This window comes from Giraffa tippelskirchi, chromosome 6 (assembly GCF_054371585.1).
Source record: "Giraffa tippelskirchi isolate mGirTip1 chromosome 6, T2T-mGirTip1v1.2.pri, whole genome shotgun sequence".
In the NCBI taxonomy this organism is placed as follows: domain Eukaryota; kingdom Metazoa; phylum Chordata; class Mammalia; order Artiodactyla; family Giraffidae; genus Giraffa; species Giraffa tippelskirchi.
The window spans coordinates 131,446,479-131,462,880 of record NC_137280.1 but is presented as its reverse complement, the minus strand read 5'-3'; the positions used below and the strand labels follow the sequence as shown (position 1 = coordinate 131,462,880).

General features: G+C 41.3%; 1 protein-coding gene across 10 annotated transcripts in view; it reads left to right on the top strand.

The window, feature by feature from the left end:
• The window catches only part of DPYSL3 (dihydropyrimidinase like 3), a 222,413-nt gene that overhangs the window by 133,296 nt on the left and 72,715 nt on the right, over positions 1 to 16,402 (top strand). The window contains exons 1-3 of one of the 10 annotated variants that reach the window (XM_081495649.1): positions 2,426 to 2,733; positions 3,561 to 3,775; positions 5,671 to 5,751. The exons of the other annotated variants lie outside the window; for them this stretch is intronic. The gene's annotated coding sequence lies outside the window, so the exon portion shown is untranslated. Of the gene's footprint in view, positions 1 to 2,425; positions 2,734 to 3,560; positions 3,776 to 5,670; positions 5,752 to 16,402 lie in introns of those variants that run through there. 10 annotated transcript variants of the gene reach the window in all.

Here is a 16,402-nt window from a genome sequence, read left to right as displayed (position 1 = left end):
TCTCTCTATTTCTAACTGAAATGCCTATTAATTATGACGAACCATCTCACTGATGTCTTAGTTTCTTAACCTCTCTGTTGTATTTTCTATTTCTTTTCGTTCTTCACCACAATTAGTTATTTGATCATATTTACATTCCAGCTCACAAACTTTCTCTACAGCAATTTTCTTAATCTGCTCGATAACTGTCTATTAAGTATTTCATTTCACTGGCTATTTATTTCCAAAAGATATTTTCCCTTCCCCCTTTTTAAAATTTGCATTTTCTGTTTTGATAGTGTCTAATTCTGTTCCTATACTTAAATGTTATTTTTAATTGATTTCTTCAATTTAAACATACTGATTTTATTGTATCTGACTATTTTATTATATGAAGTTTTCAGTTTTCTATTGTACTTGCTGTATCTGCTAAATCTTGCTCATGATACGTTATTTTCTTATGTGTTTTTCAATTTCTAATTGTGAATTCATGTTAGGTAATATTTTTCTGAGAGAGTCTAATGAACCTGGATCCAGGGTACCTCTTTTTGAGTGGTTTTGCTTTTGCCAGGTACCCCAGTGCTTTCTTTGCCATGATCATTTTTAAAGTTAATATCCCACTTTAAGAATACCTACTGGTTTAAAGTAAAATCTAAACTGGTGTGAATATCCTCTCACTGACAAATTCTGAGGAGACTCACCCACAATACTCCATCAAAAGCATGGGCCAAGGTGAAAGAGCTCCATGTCATCATCCTTCATTAATAATAAGATTTTCCTATTTTGTTTTTTTCATGGAAGGACCAAAATGTATGTGTGTGTGGGAGTGTCCGTTCTAATCTCTCTGTCTTTGGTGAGGACCAGATGGCCTCATTTTTTGTCCTCCCAGAGCTTTAAAACCCAGACCCTTGGTTACCAAGATGGGCAACTTCCCATAAGGCAGCCAAAGTGTCAGCTCTTCTCCTTACTTCTGTTTATAGTTCCCATGTTTCTGCCCCTAACTATGCATTTATATTTTGTGTTGGAAAGGTTAGACTATCTAATTTGCCATACTGTTGTCCTCCTCATTATAAACATCAGTTGTTTTGTAGTCATAGAAATTGTTCTCTGATTGGACCCTTGATAACAGAAAATTTAGGTTAATTCTAATAAAATCAATTTGTTTCTTCCTTTGTTAGGTGATTGAAGGACTAATTAGCATTATGGAGTAATTTTCTGTGCTAGAAATTATAGACTAATTCATATCCTTTATTTAATTTTGCATCTTAAAATGGGATTTATGACCATTTGTAGCTATATCAGTTTTAGTCTAGGTTCACCACTTACTTGCTATGTGAGTTTGGTCAAGTTACATATATTCATTGTACCTCTGTTTTGTCATTGTAAAGAGGGCCGTGCTAATAGTATCAATCCCACCAGGTTGTTATGAGAATTATGCAATAGATATAAAGCATTTAGGAAAGGTCTTGGGTGCATAGCATTTAACAATTGTACTTCTTATCATTATTATTACTGTCTGTAGATGCAGTATAGTCATCATACATTCATTTCTGAGGCTGTGTACATTGGTGCTACTTTGTGTCCATGCTACTTTGTATACATGCTTTTAATCCAGATAAATTAAGTTCCGATTTTTTTCACTACAATTTTCCCGTCTAAAACTTTTAGGAGTGTTTTCAAGAGTTTGAGTCATCTTCCTCTTTATGATAACATGTTAAGACAGTCCTTGATGTGGGATTTCTTCTGTAGTTTCTAATTACTTAGATATTTCCACCCTTCCTAAGGAAGCTTTTACTTATTTTTAAATTGAGCTTATATTTATACACTAGCTCTGAGGCTCTGCTTTCATCTGTTTGTTCCAGGTGTTCTTTCCGTCCCCTTGAATGATTTGCCATTATGAGCAATTTGGTTTGTGATTTAGATCTTTGTATCAGGTCTTTACATCAGTAACAATGATGAACGATATACCCATGTTAGTTTTCTGGTCTTGGCATTGTACTTCTGTTACATAAGATATGACCATTGACAAAAGCTGAGTCAAGTGTTCAAAGAACTCTCTGTACCATTTTTGCAACTTCCTGTGAACCTATAATCATTTCAAAATAAAAAGTGAAAATAACCGTGTTTCAAAAGGAAAGTCAAAATGAATTTTAAAGAAGATACCCAGGGACTTCCCTGGCGGTCCAGTTGTTAGGATTCCTCACTTCCAATGCAGGGGTAGGGGTTTGATCCCTGGTCAGGGAATTTAGATTCCACACGCTACACAGTCATGGAATTTAGATTCCACATGCTACACAGTTGACTATGATGTATATGATTCTATGCAGTTTTATCCCAGTCATATTCATATAAGCATCGTGATGCGAAATATAGAATTGTTTCTTCACTACATAGGAACCCCCACATGCTACCACTTTATTGTCTACCTACCTCATCGCTGTCCCCTGGCAACTACTGATCTGTTTTCCATCTCTATAGTTTTGTTTTGTTGAAGGTGTTATATAAGTGGGATTGTTATAGTATGTTACCTTGTTATTTTTGTTTATTAAGTGCAATTCCCTTAAGATCCATCCTAGTTTTTTACCTTTTATCTATAATTTGACCCTTTTTATTGATGGAGTGGTATTGCATCATGCAAATATACCAGACTTTATTTTTCCACTCCCCTAGTGAAGGAGACTTGGTTTTTTTCCACTTTCTGGCATTTACAAATAGGACTACTGTGAACATTCCTGTACAACTTTTCATGTGAAAGTAAGTTTTCTTTCTTTTTTGGGGGGGGTTAATGCCCCAAAGTACAATTGCTGAGCAGAAGAGTTGGTACAAATTTAGTCTTTTTTAAAAAACTGAAATGTAGCTGACATACGTTTATGTTAATATATATTTAGTCTTATAGGAAACAGTCCAGTTATTTTCTGGAGTGACTGTACATTCCTCAACCAACAATGTATAAGAGAATTGCTATTTTTGATACAGTGATATTTTCTCCTTTAAGAAATCTCTGAAAATCCAGATTTTAAAAAATAAAGGACCTGTCTGGCAATGAAAATATTCCCCACTTAGATTGTGGTGATGTTTGTATAGCTCTGAATATACTAAAAATCCCACCAAATTGGGTACTTTAAATGTTGAACTTTATGGCATGTGAGTTATAGCTCAATAAGGATGGTAAAAAAAGTAAAAGGATATTACAAGAAGGGATCCAATTATATTACCAAAAAAAACCTCATTCCTTCACTAAATCTCTAGTATTAAGAATTGACCATGTGGCAGGCATTACATGGAATGCTTAATGGTATACACATCAACTCCTTATCTATTGACAGCTAGCGTGTCATTTAACCATTCTCAACATCTGCATCCTTTTCTGTAGTAAAATTAACTTCCTTTGTGAGGATTAAATGAAATAATGCATATAAAGCCATTTAGAATGCTATCTGCATAGTATCATCATTCTCATATTAAATTCATGAAAAGACATTTTCATCTTAGTAGTTCATGACAGTCTGGTAACAGTATTATGAGAAAAAAGAGCCGTATGTATTAATAAAAGATGACATATTTTCCCATTGTGTATACAGGAGGACAAAGGAAGCAGCTGGTGTTTACTGATCACCTACTATGCACCAGGGACTGTATTTATGAGCCACTCTTCTGCACATTTAATACAAACATTGCTCCACTATGGGAGTAATAATATCTCCATGTAATGCAAGAGGAAACAAACTCAAAAAGCTTAAGAAAACTTTCCAGTTTCACAAAGCAAGTATTTGATGTAACCAAGGTAGCAAATCAGGTCTGTGCCCCAAGTTCATGTTTTTCTACTTTTCATGAATGAAAGGAATTACTATAAATTAGACTTTTCTTCAAACACTGCTATTAACTTAGGGTATGTAGTCCTTGTAGCTTTTCTTTCCTATTTATTCAGAAACTAAAACTCAGCATAAATTGTTGGTTGTTGGGGTCTCAGATATTTTTAACATTTTTAATTTGGACAAAATTTGTATATCCTTATGGGAGTTCAGAAAAAGTACCAAAGTTTTGTTCATTTTTGGATTTCCAACTGTTTGGAGCTTGAATCCAGAGTTAAACTGCAAAAAACAGAAGTGCTGGTGGGAAAGCCCATGGCCAGAATTGCTCAGGAAGAAGTGAAGAGAGAGATCCTGGAGACTGGAAAAAGGCAAAGCACCCCCCGACAAACTGAATTAAAAAACGAAACAAAAACAAAAACAGAATCCCAGGCCAAGAAGAAAAGCAAATTGTTTGCGATAATATGACAGCGAAGCCATTTCTCAAGTTTATTCACCCATGGATTAGTCTTGAGTTCTTTCTCTTTCTTCTGTAAATTCCTTTGTCTTCAGAAGCTGCCAAGCGTTGTAATGGAAGCAAAGACAGGACTCTAATGGCAGCCAATTTATTGAGGAAAGACAACAAAGAGAAGCTGTTTCTTTGTAGTGAGCCTCAAAGATTATACCACCCATTCCTCAGGTTTATGGAGGAACTTGGCTGCAGTTTTCTGCTGAAAAGAAACAACAAGGGCTTGGAATTCCACTTGGAAAACTTAGATCTTCCTGATTTCTGGATCAATACAGGGGCAAAAATCCCAGTGAGCACTTGCATCAGTGTGAGACAGAAGATCTTTGGTTAGGAACCCGCTAATTGATATTCAGGGCTCTAAGTGCCTGGTTTTGTGTGTTGGCATGTTATAACTTATCTTATTTTCCATTATTTTATTTACTGTGAGCAGGAGAAATGAGGTCTGGTTCTCATATGATTCAAAAAACCAAACCAAACAGTCTTGGATTGGGTTAGGAAGTTCTCTGAACCATGAGAAATGACCTCAAAAGTGGCCGAAAAACCCAACAAGAATGAAAAATGGCATGCTGCAATTTCCAGGAGGATACTGGAGAGATCGGCTTCAGACGCATTTTATTTTGCATTGTTATTAATGGCTTGGAAAGAGGATGTAAACCTATTATGGCAATTATAGCTGCAGATGAGGGTAAATAGGATGGTGTTAGAGACACTAGTAAGGAAGAGACATAGTACAGAGCAACCTAGAGAGATTAGAAATATGGACAGGAAATGAACAAATGAGATCAGCCTGGAAAAGCAGAAGCATGCATCTGGAGAAATACATAATTTAAAAAACAGAGCGGTACTTAAAGGAAGGGTCATACTTGGAAAGCAACAATGGTAAATGAGCTTTGGAGCGGATATCAGTTTGGGATATGTTTGTAACATAATGGAAAAATAATACGAAGGCCTGCTGTTCAGATAGCCTTTTGGAGTGCTTTTTTTTTTTTTTAAAAAAAAAGGAAAACAAGGGCATTTCCATTATCTCATTTGATCATCGGCCCAAAGAAGTTGGAAGCAAATAATTCATTCTTCATTAAAGAGATAAAGAGAGGTTAAGTGAGTTGCTTAAAGTTAAGCGATTTGTTCATAAAATAGACTTGGCTAAAAGGTGGATACCTTGACTCGTTGTTGTTGTATTTTTTCTCTTTTCATGACAACACCTTGTTATTATATCTTAGAGCTCAGAATAGTAATTGTGTCTGGCTGAGCATTTACCCATCTCTTTCTGATATAGTCATGATTTAATTTCATCTGAGACTGAGCTTAATGCTACTAAAGCTTTAGACAGGGCATGAACCCCACCCTCCCCCACACCCCTACCTTTCTTTCCAGGATGAAGGGCTGCAGTGTGGGATGGATGAAGGATCTCTGGCTTAGGAGTGAGAGCCCCACACTAACAATGTCGGTTTCCAGGTGGGCACACCATGCACCTTCTCTACTCATGTGTGTTTTACCGGTAGGACTGAGTGGGTTGATTGCTTTTGTAGTCTCATGGAACTGATCTCTTTGAAGATCTGAAAAAAACAAAAAAAGAATGAAACTAGTGCAAGTAGACAAAGACAGAGAAGCCTGAGAGGTGACGGGGAGAGGGGGAGAGATCTTGACACAGATGCATGTGATGTGTGGATTGCGGACAGTTATTAGCATATGGCAAGCAGGCAAATTTACATTTTCAAGGATCATCATTGCAAAACCTACCTCAGGCTCCTCTCTCATGCTCTTGTTACTTCTTCTCTTAAATTTGACTGCCATTTTCTTTTCTTTGGTAATGCAGTGTGTTTTGGTGCACCCTCATCTGCTCCTTCTTGCGGACGGCAGGTAGCAATCACTTACCTATCTGGGTTCTGCCAAGGTCATGATGGCCTCTACACACACGGGTGGACTCCTTGCAGCCAAGGAGCTGATTCCTTCCTCCCATCTCCTTAGTTGATTAGACTGTAGGGTAATACGTGGTTCAAACAGAGCCAGCTCCTTCCAGTTGGGAATTAGAACCAAGAGAAACTCCTTTGATTCTCTCAGTGTGATTAGAACAAAGAAATATGGAGTGACTGAATGTTTAAAGAAGTGTGGCTGATGTTAACAGTGAATGTCGGTGAGGCCTCAGAAGGGAAAGGAGGTGCTTGCTGACAGATCCTGATTCTAGTCTGGCTGCTTATGCTGAATCTTTTTAATACAGTTTCTCCCCCCACCCACCACCACCACTTTAAAAAATTGTTTTATTGAGATTTGCTGTAACTTTTCAACAAGATGTTTTCATCTTGTTGAGTCAACCAAATTGACATTTGTTGTATGTATGTGTGTGTGCATGGATATACGTATGTATATATGTATGTTGGTGTGTATCCATCCAAGGATAACAAGTGTCTCATGAGTGCCTTTATGTGCTAGGCACTGTGCTGGCACCAGGACACAGTAATGAATAAACAGAGCCCGACCCTCAAGGATCATGAGGAAGATGGCGAATAAAACAGATAATCGTAACACACCCTATAATCACGGAGCTGCAACCTGGCAGAGGCTCAGGGAGGCACCAGGGGTCACTGGATAGGGGTCAGGGGAACCTTTCTGGAGAAGATAGGGCCTGAGTTGATCTTAAAGGATTATTTGAAGATTCCCAGTTTAAGAAGGGGATGATTGTTTCAGGCAGAAAGTATGACATGGGCCAGCACTTGTAGACAGGAAACAGCATGATGTGAGAGGAACTCCTGGTTCTTAGAGTGATGGGAACATAAAGTACAATCAGGACTGAAGAATGATGAAGCCCAGAGATGAGCAGAGAGGCCGAGGATGGGAAGTTTTGTCCATCATGTTTTGAATCTTAGACTTTAACCTGAGAGGACTGGGGAATGATTGGAGGCTTCCATACAAGTAAGTGAAGAGAGGACATTTAGGTGAGACCAGAATGGTAAGAAAGACCCAGACTGGTTGAGGCTGATCAAGCAGAGGGAGCAGATAGTGCAGGAGTGCCAAGGGTTAAGACTCAGGTTTCTGGTTAAAGACTAGGTGAAATGAGGTATCACTAGCTAGGTTACAAAGCATTGGAGAAAGTGCAGAAGGCTTTGGAACCTACTTGAAACATGAGGAGTGTTTCAGTTTCCCTGGGAATCAGATCATAAGACAAGATTAGCATGCAGAAAGGTTTCTATGGGATGCCCTTGAGATCAACAATAGTGGATGAGAAAGACGAGGAAGGGAAGGAAGCAGAATTGAGTAGAGGGGAAATGCAGCATCAACAGAAACCAGAAGTGACCCTGCCAAGAGATCTAGAAAGAGGATGAACCTTCAGCTCTGAGTCAAGTTGGGCTCAGAGGGCTAGGCCTCAACTTCTCATTTGTGTCCTTGGGTGTGGGCCACCCCTAAGGCTGTGTCATCTTGGGCAGGGTGGACCGACTTAGGTGAAGCAACATGCATAGGTGGCTGACGAGTGAGAACCTCTGCTGGTGGCACCTGTGTAGCTGGGATCATAAGCCCTTTCCTGCTGAAGAGGGATCCAGATGGTGGACTGCAGGGCCCACTGCAGGGGAGTGGAGGTTCTGGTGGCTTCTCAGATAGAGACACCCCTTTTGCTTTTGTATGTTAGAGCTTGAAGCCAAGAGAGGAGGTCTGGCTGGAGAGAAGACTGGCAGGCAGTGTCATATCAGTGATAAGAATGCTTGACCTTTGGGGGGTCATGTGCACCCTTTTGAGAATCTGAAGAAAACCAGAGACTCACCCTCTCCTGGAAAAAAAATGTGCCAAAATATATACCCACAGAATTTTTTGGGTTTCTTTGAGTCTGTTTCTGTCTTGTATATAAGTTTCATTTGTGTCATTTCTTTTTATATTCCACATGTAAGGGATGTCATGTGCTATTTCTCCTTCTCTGTCTGACTTACTTCACTCAGTATGACACTGTCTAGGTTGTTTGGCTTTCCTTGGACTGGGTTCACTCAATAACACTCTCTACCCTGAGCAACATCATGCAGTATTTTAATAAATCAGATTAATCAATCCAGCTTCTTGGAGCATTCAGAGAATATCAGATACTGTCCCTTTATTTCAAATAAAATGAAAGTGTTAATTGCTCAGTCATGTTCAGCTCTTAGCGACCCCATGGACTATAGCTTGCCAGGCTCCTCTGTCCATGAAATTCTCCAGGCAAGAATACTGGAGTGGATAGCCATTCCCTTCTCCAAGGAATCTTCCCAACCCAGGGATTGAACCCAGGTCTCCTGCATTGCAGGCAAGCTCTTAACCATCTGAGCCACCAGGAAAGCTCATTTCACATAATTCTCATACCATATAAGTTAACCATATTTCCCCATTTTACAGAGGCAGAAACTGAATTTAACTAAACTTATCTGGAGGCACCATTGTTGGCAAGCACCACAGAGCTTAGAATTGCAGTCTATGTCACCAGCATCGTTGGATTCCATTTCTGAGCCCCATAGTTGGCTTTCTGTACACCCACTGGCCATTATTGGAATAACAGTGGTTTCTTGCCACAGTGGGGAGGAAACCTAGCATCCCTGGGGACCAGTCATCGGGTTTATGGACAGACACCACCTTCCAGCAGCTGTCAGGGTGCAGAGACCTGCATTCCTGGGAAGGAGAATCTACCGCTGGCATCAGGCAGATGGCTCCAGAGTGCAGGGGAGGGCGGCACTGGCTAAGACTCCCAGGGTGATGTTAGTTTGAAGGTGGTCCAAGGTCATAGGAGTTTGGCAAGGGAGGGGGACCAGCCGTTCCCTTACTCTGTCCCTAGTGGTGGGCAATTGGCTGCCTCAGATGTTTTTCTCTTGTATGGACGTTGTGATGGAAAATAGCCTACTTTATGTTCTCAAGTTCACTGGCTAGTTACTTTCTATGTTACTTGAAAAAAAATGCCATAGAAGTGTCATTAGTTCTGCCCTTACTTCTAAGAGCCTTTACCATCTTTTTATACTAATTAATGAGAAGTCATTTAGCAAGACCATAACAAATCAGTCATCACAAAATGAATGAGTCAAACTGACCGTCTGTGGCAAACATATTGAGTTGGCCAAAAAGTTCATTCAGGTTTTTGTGTTACATCGAGTGGGAAAACCTGAATGAACCTTTATCTGTGTAGGATCTTTTACAGCAAACTTTGTGATAAAGTAGTTTCCTATGAGAACCTTTCATAGTCCCAAGGTTTTAAGTGCGGAGACCTTGCATTAAAGCATTAGAAAAGCTTAAGGATTTAGAGAGAAACTCAACTTGATGCTGATAAAATAGACACTATACATTCACCTTAAATTTTATTCTAAATGTATAAAATATTCAGTAATCTTTTCCCTTAAAGCTACCCCTATGAGTGATTTGCAGAACTCCTGCTTAGAAAAAGAAAATGGCCCTAATTTTAACTTTAATTTTAATCAAAGCTGAGTCAAGGATATGTGGGTGTTTATGTACTTGTTTTCCACAGTGGCATTAGCTTAAAACCCTCATTACCACAGATCCATTGTCCTACTGTCCAGCATCTCATTATACATTACTTTCCCTCTTGCTGTAGAGAATCCCCATCAAATGTATAAAGTAGGCAAGTGTCAATAACAAAATGTCTTTATCCATCTTGTCAGCAATACTTTAGGGTATTTGGAGGTCACTAGAAATTATTTGTGGCTATGCAATCATGAAAATGGGACTTTGTTACATTTAAAAATATGTATTAATTAATTATGCATACCTTGGAAGATGCTCAGTATATAGTACTGTAAGTCCAGACAGTCCTTATCTGTTTTGGTTATGATTACAGCAAAGAAGCAAGAATTGAATTTGACTGGGGCCTAGGGTGATCAGGGGTTCTCCATTTTTATCCACTCACCAATATAGGGACTCCAAAACCTGTTCTTTTAATCACTGTGTGCCACCATGATGATATGCACCAGCAACTGCTTTTAAATGAATCAACTCATCTTTTTGTTTCGTCGGACCAGTTCTTTCATGTTTGTGTCAACCTATCCGCTCAGCTCTTCTACTGACCCATTTTACAGATGAGGCAAACTTAGAAGATGTTCAGGCTCATTCCAAAGTCAACTAATTGGAAATGAATTTGGAAAATCTAAGTTTTTCCTCGGTTTCACTCTCTGGCTCTCGCCTCTTATGTTTACCATCTCCAGTAAAAAATGAGTGCCTGGACCTTAAAAAGTGTCGAGGCACTCTGCCTGGGGCCAGGTCAGCATTTGTCTGGAGTCAGAAATCCAAGATTTCACTTGGGATCAGTGCACACAGGTGACCAGTGCAAGAAAGAAATGCTCATTCGTTGACATACCAGTGAGATGCGAGAGGAGCCTGTTTTCCACTCCACTGTTCCTTTGGGGATTTCCTCAGAGAAACCTGTAACTGCATCCTTGGGCGTATGTCTCTACCATCCCTATTTCTCTGAAAAGATAGGGAGCCAGAGGTTGTTGAGGCCCTAGAGCTTTTGCTACAGCCAAGTACAGGAAACCGGAGGGGGGAAAAAAACACAAAAGACACGAAGCCCAAGTCCCTTCCTGGAGACGGGTGGGAAACCTGGAAAATACAAGCTGGGGTTGCAGCCTTGCACTTAGGGGTTGGCTTGCTCTTTTGAGCCTCCGTCCAAGAGTGAGTCTCACATCCCTCATCTGGGGGTGAGCTGTTGTGCTGGACCCGGAGAGATCTAAATTCAATCACATATGTTTCCATTCAGCCCAGAGGTGAAACTGATTGCATGTAACCAGAGATGCAGCAGCATCAGCCCAGGCTCTCAAATTGGCTTTTAGCAGAGGGTCAGGTAGTTTCAGGACTCAGTCTTGTGGCTTAGGGCCCCCATGACGGTTGAGTGAGGGTGGGTGGGGAGGAGGTGGTTCCCTGGAGATAACTCATTGCTCTCTCAGTCCTGAACAGGCATCAAATTCTGCTTTAGGAAAGAACAGCCCTCACCTTTGAGACCAGAGTCCCTATTCCTTAATGCCTAAATAACTCAGTCTGCAAGTGTACTGATATCAGAAATTCAAGTGACTCTGAGCCAGACAGGTGACATAAAAATATGGAAGCCAACCCTATGTGAAGGATGAGGAAGCAGCAGTCATTATAGCTGATTGGGGAAATATAAGTTCCCTACATGTGAACGGGTTCCATTCCAAGAGCATGCTCGTAAGTTCAGTTTGTTTGTAAGTCCAACAAAGTTAGCCTAGGTACCCAACTAACACAGTCGTATATATAGTACTGTAGTGTAATAGGTTTATAATACTTTTCACACAAATGTTGCATGAAAAATAAACACAAAAAATAAAACATTTTAAATCTTATACTATAGTACCTTGATAATAAAAGACAGGGAAACTTGGGGCGCTGCAGTCCATGGAGTCGCTAAGAGTCAGATATGACTTAACAACTAAACAACAACAAAAGTACCTGGACAAGTATAGTGGTACAATACAATAGCTGATGCTTCCCAGCAGTACCAGCTACATCACTGCAGCTTTCATGCTGGCTTCCAAATAGCCTGGTCTTGAAATAGAGATACTACTCTACTCTTTACAGTTGTTATTGTTTAGTTGCTGAGTCATGTCTGACTCTTATGCAACCCCATGGATTGTAGCCCACCAGGCTCCTCTGTCAATTAGGGATTTCCCAGGGAAGAATATTGGAGAGGGTTGCCATTTCTTCCTGTGGGGGATCTTCCCGACCCAGAGACTGAACCCATGGTTCCTGCATGGGCAGGTGGATTCCTTACCACTGAGCCACCAGGGAAGCCCACTGTATAGAGTACTGTACAGTAAAGTATACAAAAGCAGAACCATTTACAGAGAATGCACGCATGTGACAATGCACACCGGAGACCTGAACCAGCATGTGATTGGACATGCAAACACACATTTGCACCATTGAAAGTTCTTAGGTAGGGGACTTATTGTAAATGTTTGTTCCAAAGAGCAGCCTGTCTTCAGCTCTAGTTGATAGGCACCAATGTGTGTCTATGAGCCCAGAATTACCAAACGTTCCAATTTTGTAAAAAAAAAAACCAAAAACAAACCTAAATTTGAATATGGAAATCTATACATTTAAAAATATTAGTCAAATGAAAAAAGCCACTTCACATGTTCACTTAATACCAGCCTCACTGCTGCAGGTTGGTTTTCCTGGGAAGCAGATTCTGAGAAGAATAAAATGCAGGAAGTGTATTAGGGAGTGTACTTAGGCTCAACGTCTGTGGAAGGGAAGGGAAAGAAAGGACTGGGCAGAGGGGGAAGCTGTGATGTGGTCTTGGCAAAGACTTCAGTTGACCTGATAGGCCTGAAACCAGGATAACCCCTTAGAGTTGTTGCCCTTTTGTATCTGGGAGGCCAGGCCTTTATATGCTCACATTAGCAATCACTGGATCAGGCTGCCCTTGTGGGGGTGGGTACCTAGATAAGGACAGTTTCCAGGAAAGGGTTGAGAGGCCCTGGGAGGGGGAGCATGGGCTGAGCCCTTCAGCCCTGAATTGGGAGCTGGGTTGAGATTCATATGTCTATGCAGACTCCTCCTTGCCCTGCTCAGATTCACCTCTTTGTGTAATTTCTGGAAGCAAAAACTCCAGGATGTGAGTGTGCCTCTTTTCTTGGGGGTCTCGAGACCTCTTTTCCCACAGCCGGCCTTAGGGCCTCACTAATACTCATTAATGTCCTCTCCTAACCATTCTAGATTCTCCGTGAGCATGTACATGCTAAGTCTCTTCAGTCGTGTCCGAATCTTTGTGACCCTATGGACTGTAGCCCGCCAGGCTCCTCTGTCCATGGGATTCTCCAGGCAAAAATACTGGAGTGGGTTGCCATTTCCTACTCCAGGGGATCTTACCAACCCAGGAGTCAAGTCCTGGTCTCCTGCATTGTAGGCACATTCTTTACCATCTGAGTTACCAGGGAAGCCCCTGGGAGTGAGAGTAAAAGGGATCACTCCTGCTTCTTCCCCTAGGTTCTTGGATCCACATGTTCTTCCTTTTGAGACACAGCAGTGTATAAAGGGCATTGATTTACAATGCACAGGACATCCCGGAGGCTGGTGTCTTATCCTTGCACGTGGTCGTCTCTGAGTTGGTGCCTCAGTTGTGCCTTCAGTAGGCTATTCCTCCTTATTCAGGTTGGCAGATTCAGGGTGATGTGGTATTTGATGCAACTAGTGGATCCCGCAGTCATGTGGCTTTTCTTGCATATTATTTGTTGTCAAACAAGTCCCTTGGTCTGGTGTGATCGCTATGTGAGTCCTTGCCAGTGTATCAAAATCTCCTTAAGTCCTCAGATAGTGTTGACTGAGACCACAGCAGCAGAAGATGCACATCCATGTCTAGAATGTGTGTTTGTTTCTATGAAAATGAATTACCGTGCCTTCCACTGTGAAAGGGGTCTAAGGTTATCTACATCTGTGTGTATCTTTGAGGGATGGTGCATCTTGGGGAGGAGGTGTTGCTCTCTGTTGCTGGCAGGCATGATGTTTGCAGGCACCAGTAGTGGGATCAACACTGGTGTGTGGACATTCTCTGCATGGCCTCCATCCCTGCCACCGTGTCTTGTCTCCTCCATTCTTGTGCCCATTGTGTGCCAACATTGGGTTGATTATGGAGGATAGCTGATGTCAGGTAACTGAGACATTTTGTCTGCCTCATTGTTCCATGCCTCTTCTGTGATGGATGCTCTCTGGAGGATATTAAGATAGAATATATATGCACACACACATATATATCTTCACACTTTATGCCCACTCCCATAAGTCTCCCATGTGCTTCTAGCTAAGGCTACCTTTTCCTTGATCTTTAATACTTCCCCTTATCACCTAAGAATGCTTCAACACTATACATAATCTTGAACCACTTTTCTTTCCAAAGTGGATGACTAGGTGTACTGTCTGAAGCTCTGGCCATCTGGGAAAAGCTCTCTTCACTACTGTCTTTCAACGCCACCCCTGAGTGGGACTGTCAAGTGGCCATGGTCAGACTTCAATGTGGTCTACATACCGAGCCAACCCTTCTAGAAATCAGGCTCAGGTGTTCCCCTCCTCCATCAGCTGATCCTAAGGACCATAGGTGTGTGCTAACAAAAGGTACTGGAGCAGCAGCAGTGAATGACATGGGAGACAGGGCCACTAGCTCAGATAGTTTACTTGTGCCCTTTAGCCCTTCTCATGATCAATTGCTGCTTGGCCAACTTAATCTTATGACTTGGCGGTTCTGATAGAACCTAGCTCATGGGGGACATTTCTGACTGCACAACCACTGCATGACCCAGGTTAAGTCATGTGTCTCTACCAAGGACCAGTAACATTCAAGGACCTATTTTTCAAATAGTGCATAATTCTCTTACCCCAGATCTCTAGAGAGTGTCAACTGTGAACTCCTGTTGGAATTGCGTAACCTTCACGTGGTGACTTTTCCCAGCACAAACACCTCCAGTGCAGTAGAATGAATGTATTGGGACATATGGATAAAGGGGCAGGGCCATTTGTATTGCATCCTGGACCTTCTGTAGAGCCCTTTCCTGCCCTAGGTGCCACTCAGAGCTGACAGCCTTTGATGTATATGTGCTGTAAAAGTGTCTCCAGGTATGGATTAAGTTGTCTTTAAAAACCTAAAGAGGCCACCCAGGCTTTGTTTGGAAAAAGCCGGAGGCCTGCAGAATCATCCTCTACTGAGGAAATCAACCAGAATGTCCATCCAGGAAGAAGTAGGTTTGGTGGCTCATTGGTAAAGAATCTGCCTGCAGTTCAGGAGAAGCAGGTTTGATCCCTGGGTCGGGAAGATTCCCTGGAAAAGGGAATGGTAACCCACTCTAGTATTCTTGCCTGAAGAATCCCGTGGACAGGGGAGGCTGGCAGGCACAGTTCATGGGGTTGCACAGAGTTGGACACGACTGAGCGACTACAGGTTTGCACACCGCCACAGGTTTATACACCTTCCTCATGCTGATAGAAGTTTGATTTGGAATAAGCCCCTGAGAATACTTTTCTGTCGCTATCATATTGTTTTTTTCTTTTTTTGGCTTATGTGTTTCAAGGATAGGATTGCTTGTCAGGTTATTTCTGTGTATTTAATATGTAAACATCTAATAATAGCAAGTGAATCACTGCTGTGATTTTCATTCTGTGACACTGGAAGTACATGACTAAGGTTTCCTTTGTTTGAAATGTAGGTAAAATTAGTGGACCCAGATGACTTAATGGGCAGTTCTGAGATTAAATGTTTATTCACATTAGAATAGCCTGTATATTTCACAAAAGCCTTGTGTGTGGCTTTTGCCCCTTCACAACTCTTCTCTGTTTTGGGACTATGTTTTTCTTCATCCCTCAAATCAGGACCAGGGTGAATGTTTACCTGTAATAATATAGCAAAATATAAATGTATTTTTAAAAGGTAGAAAGTATTTTCAATAGTCAAAACTGTGTAAATTACCAAGCATTTATTTTACATATTTTGGGATTAAAGGGAAGACAGAATATTCTTGACTTTCCCCCCATTCAATTAATCTTCCCTCATTGATTCTACTCTTCCAAGCCTTATAACAGAGCTGGAGACCACAAAGATAAATAAGACATAGTCCCTGACGCAAATGAGTTCAGCAAATCATAGTCAGAACATTAAAAATAATGGTAGGAATGTTGTTGTTGTGCTTAGTTGCTCAGTCATGTGTGACTCTTTGCGACCCCATGGACTGTAGCCCGCCAGGCTCCTCCATCCATGGGATTCTCCAGGTAAGAATGAATACTGGAGTGGGTTGCCATGCCCTCCTCCAAGGGATCTTCCTGACCCAGGGATTGAACCCAGGTCTCCCACATTGCAGGCGGATTCTTTACCATCTGAGCCATCAAGGTAGCCAGCTACCATCTAATTAATTTACTTTGTGCTAAGAGCTTTATGTGAATAATCTTATTTAATCTTCATTATATCTTTTCTCCTTTGCCCGCCTCACCCCCCATACTTGTGCCCTGCTTTCTCTCACAGCCAGCTTAGATACCATGCTTTACCCTCAATTCCCTGAGTTTCCTTCTCCCTTCTCAGCACTCATCTAGCAAAACCCTGGTGAAATTCCACAGGCTGCCTGCCACATGTATACAGTTGTATATGACTAGA